Source organism: Coenobita brevimanus, chromosome 1 (genome assembly GCF_032717465.1).
Source record: "Coenobita brevimanus isolate Jiangsu-jjx chromosome 1, ASM3271746v2, whole genome shotgun sequence".
In the NCBI taxonomy this organism is placed as follows: Eukaryota; Metazoa; Arthropoda; class Malacostraca; order Decapoda; family Coenobitidae; genus Coenobita; species Coenobita brevimanus.
This window is the reverse complement of record NC_136954.1, coordinates 46,014,708-46,027,015: the sequence shown is the minus strand read 5'-3', so window position 1 is coordinate 46,027,015 and position 12,308 is coordinate 46,014,708. Positions and strand designations below refer to the sequence as shown.

Below are 12,308 nucleotides of genomic sequence, written 5' to 3'. Positions count from 1 at the left end.
TAATCACATACAAAACCTAGAAAATTCTGGATGAAAAGTGAAGACGCTAAGACATCATTTATACGTTGGAAAAAATTGTTGTATAAAATGGACAGGTTTAGAATTTCAGATAATTTCGATATTGGTAATGGTTTAGCTAAATTATTAATCAGTTAATCCAATCCTTTATTACCCTATCAGGACTGTAGGGGCCCGGGGCTAGGCTACCCTTTCTCGACATTTAAGGCCAGGGTGACCAGCTTCACAAGCCCCTGAGTAGCATTACGTGAGCGCCATGTGGTTGAAGCGCCTCAACCCACAAGACCATCAGAAGTCATTTTGCAATATAGTTACCACCCAGGCAGCTGGAGCCTTCCTGGGTTACAGTACATCATTTGGCTTCATAATCGGTTTACAGTCATATCAAGTGAGTGGATGGTGGACGTCCTCACCTATCTCGAACATTAGCTAAAAAAAAAAAAAAAGTAATTATAGGCGAAAAGTAACGACGCCAGTGGTTACTGTAAAGTGGAAATACATATGACATTTTACCCATCTATCTGTCTATCTACCTACCTATCTATCTATCTATCCATCCATCCATCCATCTATCTGTCTGTCTGTTTGTCTGTCTGCCTATCTATCCATCTGCCTATCAATGTATGTCTATCTGTCTATTTATCTGTCTATCTCTCTACCTATCTATCTATCTGTCTATCTATATGCATTTATAATTTAGTTTTTTTAATACTCAGAGTGAATAAAAAATAGTAAACGAATCATAAGCAAATATAATGAGGCCTATAGATCATTATAACAAATGAACCTAGACGAAAAATAATGAGGCCCATAGCCCATTAAAAGTGGTAAAAAATAATGATATCTAATGTCGTCTGGGTCCAAAGCCATTACGTTTCGGATTAATTGGAAGTCTGGGAAAGACGCTTAGTTCCCGGTCAGTAGAAGAGAAATAGAAGGTGATTAAGAAATATTAGAGTGAAAGAAGGAGGGGAAGAGAGAGAGAGAGAGAGAGAGAGAGAGAGAGAGAGAGAGAGGTTGGAGGGGGGGGGGAATGGGGGCTTAGAAAGTATGAGAACGTTAATGAAATAGAAGAAAATGAACAGTGGATTGAGTGATTAAGTATTGTAGCAGAGTGAGTGCATGAGTGGGTGAATAAACGAGTGAATGAATGATGGAGAGAGAGAGAGAGAGAGAGAGAGAGAGAGAGAGAGAGAGAGAGAGGAGAGAGAGAGAACTTAAGAAATGTGAGAGTGAATGAAAGAGTGAGAGTGAGTGATTAAGATGTGAGAGAGGAAGTGTAGAGAAAGAGTCAGGAAGGGAGGGAGAAGAATAAAAATGTATGAAAGTTAGTGCGGGAGAGAGTGATGAAGGAGGAGTGAGAGAGAGAGGGGGGGTTGAAGAAGAGATTCCGGTAGAGGGAGAGAAAGTGGAAGGAGGGAGAGTGTTAAAGAGAAAAGAAAATGAGTAGGTGACTAAGAGAGAGAGGGGGATGAAGTAGAGAGTGAGGAAAGTGGAGAAGTGTGATTATGGAATATAAGGGAGTGAACAGAAGAGTGAGCGAGGGAGGGAGGGAGAGAGGAAAGGTGTAGGAGAGAGTACAGGGAGAGAGGAAGAGTTAACAGAAAAGGAGAGTTAGTGAGTGAGAGAGAGTGAGGTAGAGAGCGTGATCATGAAATGTGAGGTGAATGAGTGAGTGATTGATAAAAGAGTGAGGGAAGGAAGGAGAGAAGACGTATTAAAAAGAAGAAGAAGAGAGAGAGAGAGAGAGAGAGAGAGAGAGAGAGAGAGAGAGAGAGAGAAACTCCATGCTACATCCCCCTCCCCTCAACAAAAAAATAGATAAATCAGGAAGACAGTCTCATATTATCCATTACGAGGTAGAGGTGCCTGAGGGTAGCCAAGGAAAGCTCTGAGTGAAAGTTGATACATTTTGGTGATTAAAAACTATAGGATAGTTTTGTTCACTTTAGAATAGATGCACAGCCAACGTCCCTCTGATGCCATTACATGATCATATTACCTCCAGTTTCGTTTGCCTTTTGGGACTGTATTCTCGCCAGCCTGTCACTGCAACTACGTATTTCTAGCCACTCGCCCACTAGCGTTATGTACAGTTGCGGACATAAATATTGATCCACTTCCTCACGAGAAACACAGAGACTGTGAGCGGTGCATTCTGACGCAGAGTGATGCGATCACCGGACCCCAGCACACTTTTCAGAATAGTACGTTAGAGTTTCAAACCCGATCGACTAAAATGTGGACCGATATTATTTTTCGGAACTGCATTTCGTAATTAAGATAAAAATAAAGGTAATGCATTTTTCTTAATTACTCCAGTCAGGTTGTCTGGCCCATCCTGGTCCCCTTTTGGTCTCCTCCTCCAACATTTTTATTCCTCGAAACTTGATACTGGCCCGAGTATTTACTTGAGTTTTTGGAATGACAACTAAATGAATGTCTAGCTTCGTAGTTCTATACTTTTCAATTAGAAGTGTGAGTTTGTGTGGTGGAATTTTGGTGGTAGTAGTGAGTGGTGGTAGTGGTGTTAGTGGGGGGGTGGGTGTTATAAGCTGGATGTGATGGTGTATAATGAGGTATGGTGTGGTGTGGTATGGTGAAATGGTGTGATGTAATTCTGTGCTGTGTTAAGTGTGGTACTGTATATTAAAGCTATGTTGGTGCTTGTTGGGATAGTGTGATGTGATATGGTGTGATATGGTTCTGTGCTGTGGTTAGAGTATGGTGGTGTGTTTGGACTTTGTGGTGGTGTGTGTGATGTGCTGTGGTATGGTGTTATGTCTGATAAGTGTGGTGATGCATTATGGTTTGATGTATCATCATCATCGTCATTGTTAGCGCCATCCTAACGATCATCCTCAACATCATCAACATTGACTCTTGTATTCCAGCTGAGGCTAGACGTTTTTATCCACCTGAAAAAGAATCACATGAGCCTAAGAGTTAATAAGCATCATCAGTCTGTCTAATAATATAAGCCCCGGTGTTATAAATTCCATAAATCCACCATAACTCATAAGTCATTTGCATATGCTCAGTCCAGTTGTATTAATACTGACAAGCCTTCCCAGTACTAAATATAAGTGATAACAAGAATGGCATAGAGAAATAGTACTCGTTGCTGGTAAGTATTTGGAACTAATATCTTTTCAATCTCCTCGCGTCTTCGGTGACTCAGTCGGTAGAGAGGTGGCCTGCGGTCTTACCGGACTCAGGTTCAAATCCCCACTGGGGCGGGGAACAGTTTAAGGATTTGAATTTCATACAAAGCAGGCTTTACCGATCTACCAGAAGACCCGCCGACATGTCGTAAAAGTACCCTCGCTAATACCAATACACCAGTCCTGTATGAGACAGCCCTAGCATGTATTCAATATGGACGGTGGGTGTTAGCCCCGAAGTGGTGACAGGTAGAGGTGTATGGTGTGTAGGAGGACTACTGGGCCTCGGGAGCAGGCTGTGAAGCCTATGCCCAGAGTCGAGCACATAAAAAAAAAAAAAAAACAATATCGCTGCAGTTGCCTTGAGCTGCTCACCTATAAGTTAAGGAATAGGCAAGAGAGAATCAGAGGAACTTCAGAGATATAAGACTTAACCGTTACATAGGTATCATTCAGTGATTTATAGGAGATTAAATTCTTCACTGTGACGACATTTTCTTTTTATTTTGTTTCCGCTGTCAACTAGCAATTTTACTTTTTTTTTTTTTTTTTTTAATGAAAAGGTCAAGAAAGACTTTATACACCTTTGCCCGTTTATTACAAGAGGGTCATCTGAGGAAAGTAAAAGTGTGAGTAGTTTGCATCCATCCATCTATTCGTCATCCAGTCGTTTATTAAGCTGTTAGCAGGCTAGGCGTTGGGGCAGGGCTACTTATATTAGACATTTAAGGAGATAGTGGCCAGTTTCTCGACCATGAGCAGCATTACGTAAGCAATAAACTGCAACATGTCTCCGATTTCAACCCTATTGGGCCACATTGAACTGGAGAGCCTTAATCCACTAGACCACCTGGTATACATCTGGTTATATGGTTACCAGCCAACGTAGAAAATGGTTTCCTGTTTTACAGGAAACCATTTAGCTTATCAGTCGCTGTAGAGTCGCCTGAAGGTAGTACTACATCGAGTGAGTGAATGGTGGGTGCGAAAATAATCAGATATAAAAGACGTCACCATACTTGAAGGTGTTGGATGAATAGCCCAGTTGCAGAATATTGAACAGTTGCAAAGGTATTATGCTCAGTGATTTACAGGTCAGGCGCTCAGAGTAACTGCAGAGATATTTTTACGTCATTTTTCTCCCAGACCGACTCGCATCCCATGGCCTCTTAACCCCATTTTTATAGTCTGTTTTCACGTGACGGTACTGGGCCACTCCCACAATTTGGATACGAAATTGCTTTTTCCTGAACTTCTATAGACCTTAATTATGAGGCAAGAGTAAGTTTTCTTGATTAGTTGACAAATTAACTCTCTAGTATGTCTGCACTTGATCATTGAGCCGAATGGGGTCAAGGGTCATCGTTAGGGTAAGAAAAAAAAAAAAAAAAAAAAAACACCTCAGCAGCCTCCCACGTGCTATCTCCAGATGATATTATTCAGCTTTGGAGAAAACTGTTAACCAGTGGAGTTAGCTACGGACTTTACTACCTTTACTACCAAGGAGCTCTGCTAAGGAGTAAGTTCGTGTGGAAGTAGCAAGAATAAAGCACACACACACACACACACACACACACACACACACACACACACACACACACACACACACACACACGTCACGTTATCGAATGGGTTAACGTCTTCACTACAAAAATTCTCACCTCGTCTGAATACGAGTACAGTCGCATGAGGGCGGCAAGAATAAAGAGTTAGGTGCCATGATAGTGAAGTAGTCAGTGAGGCTGTTACTTAACCCTTTCTTACTCGAGATCAAAGCTGAATGAAGCCATGTGACGTTAACAATAAATAAATAAATAAGTAAATAAATCAATAAAATGCAGAAAATAGCATCGTACTGAATGGCGATAGGGTAGTATCTGACCCCTATCTATGATTAGTCTATATCAGGCAGAAAAATATCGTCTAATGATGGCAAGGAACGCATATCATTTACCAGACAGCGTCCTATTGAAGTGGTGTACTAAGATATTGTGTTTGGGATTTTCCCTCGTGTGTGTGTGTGTGTATGTGTGTGTGTGTGTGTGTGTGTGTGTGTGTGTCTAGCTCTAGGCATAGACAAGGCAACCTGTTCTCTAAGGTCGAGCACACACTTGCGCATATCACTACTTCAGCACTAATACTAACCGTCCATACTGCATACGGTATCTCTTAGGGCTGTTTCATACATACTAGTGTTCTGGTAATTAGTGAGGGTGTTTTTATGCCCTGTCTGTGGGTCGTGTGGAAGATTGGTAATGGCTGTTTTGACGAAATTTGAACCATACTATTCCTTGCCACAACCTGAGATCGAACTTGCGTCGTTTCAAACAACAGACCATTTTACTAACCCCTTGGCTGCAATTTAAAAAATCTTGTTGAAAAGGCTAATATGAAACTTTTTCTTGGACCAACATTGATATTTGACTCTCACTCAACCCCACGTCGTCAACTGGGAGAACCTGCTTACTTCACTAGGAGAACCTGCTTACATCACTGGGAGAACCTGCTTACATCACTGGGAGAACCTACTTACATCACTGGGAGAACCTGATTACATCACTGGGAGAACCTGCTTACATCACTGGGAGAATCAGCTTACATCAGTGGAAGAACCTGCTTGCTTCACTGGGAGAACCTACTTACTTCACGGGGAGAACCTGCTTACTTCACTGGGAGAACCTACATACTTCACTGGGAGAACCCTCTTCACTGGGAGAACCTGCTTACTTCACTGGGAGAACCTACATGCTTCACTGGGAGAACCTACATGCTTCACTGGGAGAACCTACATACTTCACTGGGAGAACCTACATACTTCACTGGGAGAACCTGCTTGCTTTGCTGGGAGAACCTGCTTACTTCACTGAGAAAACCTGCTTACTTCAAAATTTACTGCACGCAAACTCTCTATTAGATATGAAGATGTGAGCTTTTGGAGGCAAGGAACGTGATATGAGACTCAAGCCAAGGACACTGTAGACAGAGATAAAGATTTTACGCTGAGGCGCCTATGACTTTCTCTGATCTGTATTAAATCGTCTGGATTAACAAACACAATGAGGAAGTTTGGACATATATTTGTGGTGTAAGTGTATCTAGGTGTAGGTGCGAAAGTGCATTAGATGAAGGTCGTAGAGAACCAAGAGTGCCACAGCTCTGACCAGGACAACAATTACCTCAAAATACCAAGGAATTTACTGCCCTGAAAGCCAAAGTTGTGCCATAGCCATATACTTAGATCCCCTTCCACAGCGCCACCAGTCACATATATCGGCTCACATTACGGCAACGCTCCCGCCCGAGGTAAAATGGAAGGGAGATGGCCTGTTGTTGACGCCATAATTTGTATTCCCTTTCTCTTATTTCGTATTTCTTTCGGGTGGGCGGAGAAAGGAATGACGTGAGTGGTGGGCAAGTGGGGTAATTTAATATGTTAGTGAGACTGTGGTGTGACTGGGTGTGTTAGTGATGGAGTAGGTTGGTTGATGGGTAAGAATTAGGAAAAAGGCCCATGGGACTTGGTTCATGGGGAATGTAGCTGGGGAAGCGGTCCTAATTAGGATCATGGGTCCACTGGGTAAAAATCGTTCCGTGGGAGAAATAAGTCCAACCAAAAAATAGGTCCGTGTGCAGACTCGGTGTTTCCCTAAGAAGAGAAAATATGTCCACAAGTGAAAAATAGGTTCATGGGAAAACAATTCCAGTGGGAAAATAGATCCATTCATAGCACCTATTCCTTGCACTGTCATTGTAATAGAAGACTTTGTAGCATCTATTCCTTGCTCGGTGGCTGGCGTAATTAATGCTTATGCCGTGCATGGACGTTGGCACAGGAGACCCAGAGTACGTGAGAGGTTTGGCGATATTATTGTCGGCTTAGCTTTCGTGACATGTGTTTTTTTTCCTCAGGGAAACGTTTTTATCTCCGTCAAAGAAAGATGGAGATAGTTTGTATTCACTCCTGTTTGTCTGTTTGTCCACAAGATATCTAAAAAAAAAATTATGAATTTCAGTGAAATTGTGTGGATCTGTGGGTCATGGACGTAGAAAGAATTATTAAATATTGGTGGTGATCTGAGTTGTCTGGTAGCTGTCAACTTGTCTACTGCACTTAGATCCCTTCACTACAGTGAGGCAGTTTTCATTTTACCCCATCTGTCACAAGTCTTTAATGGAAACGAAAAATCAAGAAAAAAAAGTACCAGGAAGTCTTATGCAGAAGGAAATAAAGTAAGGAAGATATGAGCCATGAAGGTTACTATGCCAGCAAGACTACAAAACAGGAAGAAGTGCTAAGAAGCCTTCTATACTGAAGGAAATACAAGGAAGGGCAACACGAAGTCTCCTATCGCAACTGAAATACAAAAAAGGAGAGATGCTACAAAGCCTGCCAAGACCGTACTTTGTGGCACTGGAAGTGGAATTGTTTGTGTGGCGCAAGCTACTTGACGGAGCGCCTCCAGTCTTGTTCCCAAGTGAATCTATTGTTTCACTTATCTTGTCACCGCCAGAAGGTACTTGACATTCACGTGATTCCACAGTATCTTTTTATTTATTCATTTTTTATATATTTATTTCCAAAGTATTTTTTTTCCTGTATACTCGTATTATTGGAGTTTTTCAAGCTTTTCTTATTAACGATCGTCACCACGGCCTCACATCTTTATTTCTGGGTAGATTGGCTTGAGTTTTACCATGCATGTACTGTACCTGAGCTTGATATCTTGAGTCACCATTCTTAGATTATCGATTTAAGCATATTAAATTGATTTGCCCCCATAAAAATGTAAACTGACAACGCGAAAATACCAGAAGACCGGCAAGGAACCGGCAAACGCCCAAACAATCCCTGTAAATGGTCATGTTGTATTTGTTTCGAACGTTGTTACGGTATGGGGTGAGTTCAGTTCACTGAACCCCCCCATCATTATTATTAACACGTAATAGGTGTCCACGTTGAAAGTGTGGAACGTGTTCGGGCAAGTTAGGCATTGCTGAATATTGTTTCATGTGGCTCAACATCTTCCTCTGATTTCCTGACCTGAAAATACTAAAAAGAACTCGTTAGATTACACCAAAAATATTCCCTAACACTTCCTTGATGAAATGTAACGAATGCTTAATTTCCTTACCTGACATTTTACAATAGCTGTCTTCAGAAAGACAGCAACTTGCTAAGCTGTACACTGTAGTAAAAGTATTCAAATGCTGACTTTGCTTTTTGCTCACTCACAAAAATTACTTTCATCAAATCTGTCAGTGTGCTCCGATTCGAATAAAAAATCGGAAATTCAGAGTTTCTTTTGTTGATCAGGGTATTGTATTAGTTTGACTCGGATTCAGTCAAAAAATATATTTAACAAAAAGCCAAACTGAAGGTATTATTTGTTCTGAAAAGGCAAAACCTGGTTGCTATCAGCAGTTGTCGGAAAATACTCACGCAACCTTAGACCGTTACTTCTTGCGCAGCCGGCTGTTACGCTAATCTGCCTTATAAAAAATCTTTTCATAGACTTATGGAAAAACTATTGGGAATTACGGGTTGTCTATGAAGTGAAAATAACTGAGGATTTTTATGCGATTTCCAAATTGGTGTCTATCTTGGAACTTCAGAAGTGGCTGAGATATCCAAAAAAGTTCGCTACTATACTACAGAGTATTCCTCCCGACCCCTGCCCCCATTTCATGCTGATGCGATAAATCTTTCACTCAGGTACATATGTCGGAGGCCAAGCTGTGACTGAATTTGGTGTCCAAGCAAGTGAAGTGAGCAATAATAATAATAATAATAATTATAATAATAATAATAATAATTATAATAATAATTGTTCTCGCTCACTTGGAGGTGACATAAGAGAACTGCAAAAAAGAGTAGTAGTTGTTATAGCAAGAAAAGAAAGGAGAGAGCAGGATTAAGATGAGTACAGTAATAGGAAGAAAATGTATGCAGAACTGGATGAGGAGGAGGAGGAGAAGGAAAAACTTCAAGAAGGATAAGATGAGCGTTAAGAAGATGAGGGAGAGAGTTGGATTAAATGATGATGTTAAGTCGTTGAGAGGGACACACGCCTCATTAAGAGATCTCTCACGCCATGCATGAGACGGTGAGAGATGGGGGGTAGAGGGTATGTGGAATGAGGGAAGGAGGAAAAGAGTGGAGGATGAGGAGAAAAGGAAGGGGGAAGGAAGAAAGAAGAAGAAGAGGGAGGAGAGAGAGTAAGAGGTAAGGAACGAAGAGGGAGAAAGGGAAGGGATAGAGAAGAAGCCAAGATTGGAGAGACGGAAAGGAGAAGGGAAGAAGACAGAGAAAAGTGAAAGATGGAAGAAGACGGGAGGTGATGAGGATGGTGAGCAGAGGATAGAGAGGGTAAGATGAAGAAGGAGATAAAGGGAAATGTGGTTTAGAGGCCAAAGAAGGTGGAGAGAGAGAGAGAGAGAGAGAGAGAGAGAGAGAGAGAGAGAGAGAGAGAGAGAGAGAGAGAGAGAGAGGTGAAAGGAGATGAGAGATTGAAAAAGGAGAAGAGATATGGGGAGAGGGAGAACGCATGGGGTGAGGAACGGAAGGAAAATGGGGGACAAGAGAAGAGGGGGAAAGAAGAGGGACGCCGAGAGGATAGGCAGAGAGGGAGGTTGGAGGATGCATGGGGAAAATGAATCTAAGACTGACATAAGACAGACGAGAAGTATAACAGTATCTGGTCATGTATTCACGAGGTAAAGATGGAATCGTTACTGAGGAGGGACAGGGAAGGAAGTGAAGGGCATGAAGATTTTGTTGAATGTCAGAGGAAATTGATTCTATTTTTACCACATCTATAAGAAAAGTCTCCCCTGAGCTTACTCGTTTTCAACTCGATGACGTACAGATGTATTATATTTATTCCCATTCATACCATATATTCTCACACCTCTCCAGTCCCCCGGCCCTGCCAAATCATAGTTCTGCCATCTTTATTTTGTTGTGTGTGTGTGTGTGTGTGTGTGTGTGTGTGTGTGTGTGTCCTGGTAAGTGTGTGTGTCCTGGTAAGTGTGTGTGTCCTGCTGAGTGTGTCCTAGTAGGTGTCCTGGCCAGCCACGCACCACTCCTAGGACTCCTTATTACTGCCACAACTTTAATTATTATTTAATTAACTTTTCACTTCTCAGTTGCACTTCTTGCGGTTTGAGGATTCGTGATGACTCAAAAACTTTTCCTTCGGATAAACTCTGAAGGACTGTTTTTACTTGACGTATGTGCAGCCAGCTCTCCTTGCCATTGAAAAGTCTCCAAAACTTATTATTGGATTTTTCTCTTGGCCTCAGAACGAACTATTCTTTTGCAGTATCATTTAATGGAATTGGTTTCATTATTTTGTTGAAGCGCAAGTTAATTTTGCAACAGTTTGAAGATTGGAAACATGCAATTGCAGTTTTCTCTCCCCAATAAGATACATTGTTCTTTTGCAATATCATTTAATTGGAAAGGCATTGTTATCTGTTAACATGTACACAGTTGTTATTTCCCCAGCTGAAAAGACTCCAAAACTTGTGATTGAAGTTTTTTTTATTTTTTTTTTTAACCGATTCAGTAATAATTGTAATAGTTGTTAACGAGTTAGAGAAGATATTGTTACCTAGATGATCCAGTACGACAAGTGAAAATGTTGGGTGGGAGAGATGGGTTCCGTGTGGCCCGACGCGTCACAGAAAAGAAAATCAAGCTCTACCCTGTCTCTGTGGACCTATTTTCTCAATCGGACCCTTTTTACCAATGGACCAACATTCGCTCTTGGACCCATTTTCACCTTGAAGTTTTCTCCCGTCGGTCTATTTTTCCCCATGCAGAAACACTGAATCCACACATGGAACTGTTTTCTGCCATTGATCTATTTCTACCATAGACTTATTCTTCATCTGTCTGTTCTCCCACCTGGATCTATTCCTGCCATGGACCTATTTTCCTACTAAACATCCACATACTCCACCAACCCACCTCAGTCATTCACCCATCTCACCCTGCCACCCAACCCACTTCATTCCCTGTCCAACCACACATCACACCCACCCACCCTGCTCACCCACCACGCCCCACCCACCCAAACCATTCCAACCATCCGGCCACAAACCTTTACCAGCAGGATGACTTGCAGGTTTACACACACACACACACACACACACACACACACACACACACACACACACACACACACACACACACACACACACACACACACACATTAGAGACTGTTTAAAAGTGCTTCCAGCCTTTTCACAACGAGGGACCTTGCCTAAGCTGAATGAAGTCATCTGGTATGGCAGGAGTAAAATATGTCCATACAATAAAATGTTACGAGACATGTGTCTAATTCCCTCACTACGGAAAGCCTTCTATAAGCTGAACGCGCGACGTCTTCTGGTTGTAACAAAAGATGAAATATATATTATTATAATAAAATGTTAAATGGGACTTTATCTATTTCCCTCACTGTTATAATCTCCCTGGCCTATAATGAAAAAAAAAAGAGGAAAATCAAAAGACCGTTTATAAATATTGAGGCAAATAATCTGGCCTTTTCAAGAATACTGCATTAAAAGAGGGATCTGTACTGAAAAAGGTTCATGAAAATTTATCTATTCCCTGTTCTGCCAGAGCTTCCTCCAAGCTGAAAAATATCTGGTTGTCATATGAAACGAACAAATCACACAACCAAAGAGGCTGGGGAGCCGAACGGTATATCTTTGGAATATTCTTCCCTAGATTAGTTTCCCCTAAACTTTTACCCACAGCAGTTAAGATTAACCTTTTTCAGAAATGAAAAATCAGCCTGTTAGTCATAATATAAACAAAGACTGTCCGGAGATAGCAAAGTGCCCGGCATAAAAAAAATAAATGAGTAAACCAGAAAGCATTCAGAGAGAGCATACCTCCTCCAGTGCTAATAATACTTATGATTTATTGCTGTAATTCATCTTTCCTACCAGACGAATATTTTTACGGTCTCACATAGCTAGTAAGTTAATTCTACGGCCTTAGTCTGCATTTTTGCACAGTCTCAGAGGGTGTATCCCTCGCCAGCGCCAATAAAGTTTATGATGTATTTCTGCATCCAGATGGGGATCTACCTCATAATATAAACAAGTCTTCCT

The 12,308-nt window shown here is 41.5% G+C and overlaps 1 pseudogene; it reads left to right on the top strand.

Moving 5' to 3' along the window:
• The first annotated feature begins 274 nt into the window (after positions 1-274).
• LOC145395913 (uncharacterized) overlaps positions 275-12,308 on the top strand; it is a 104,576-nt pseudogene continuing 92,542 nt past the window's right edge.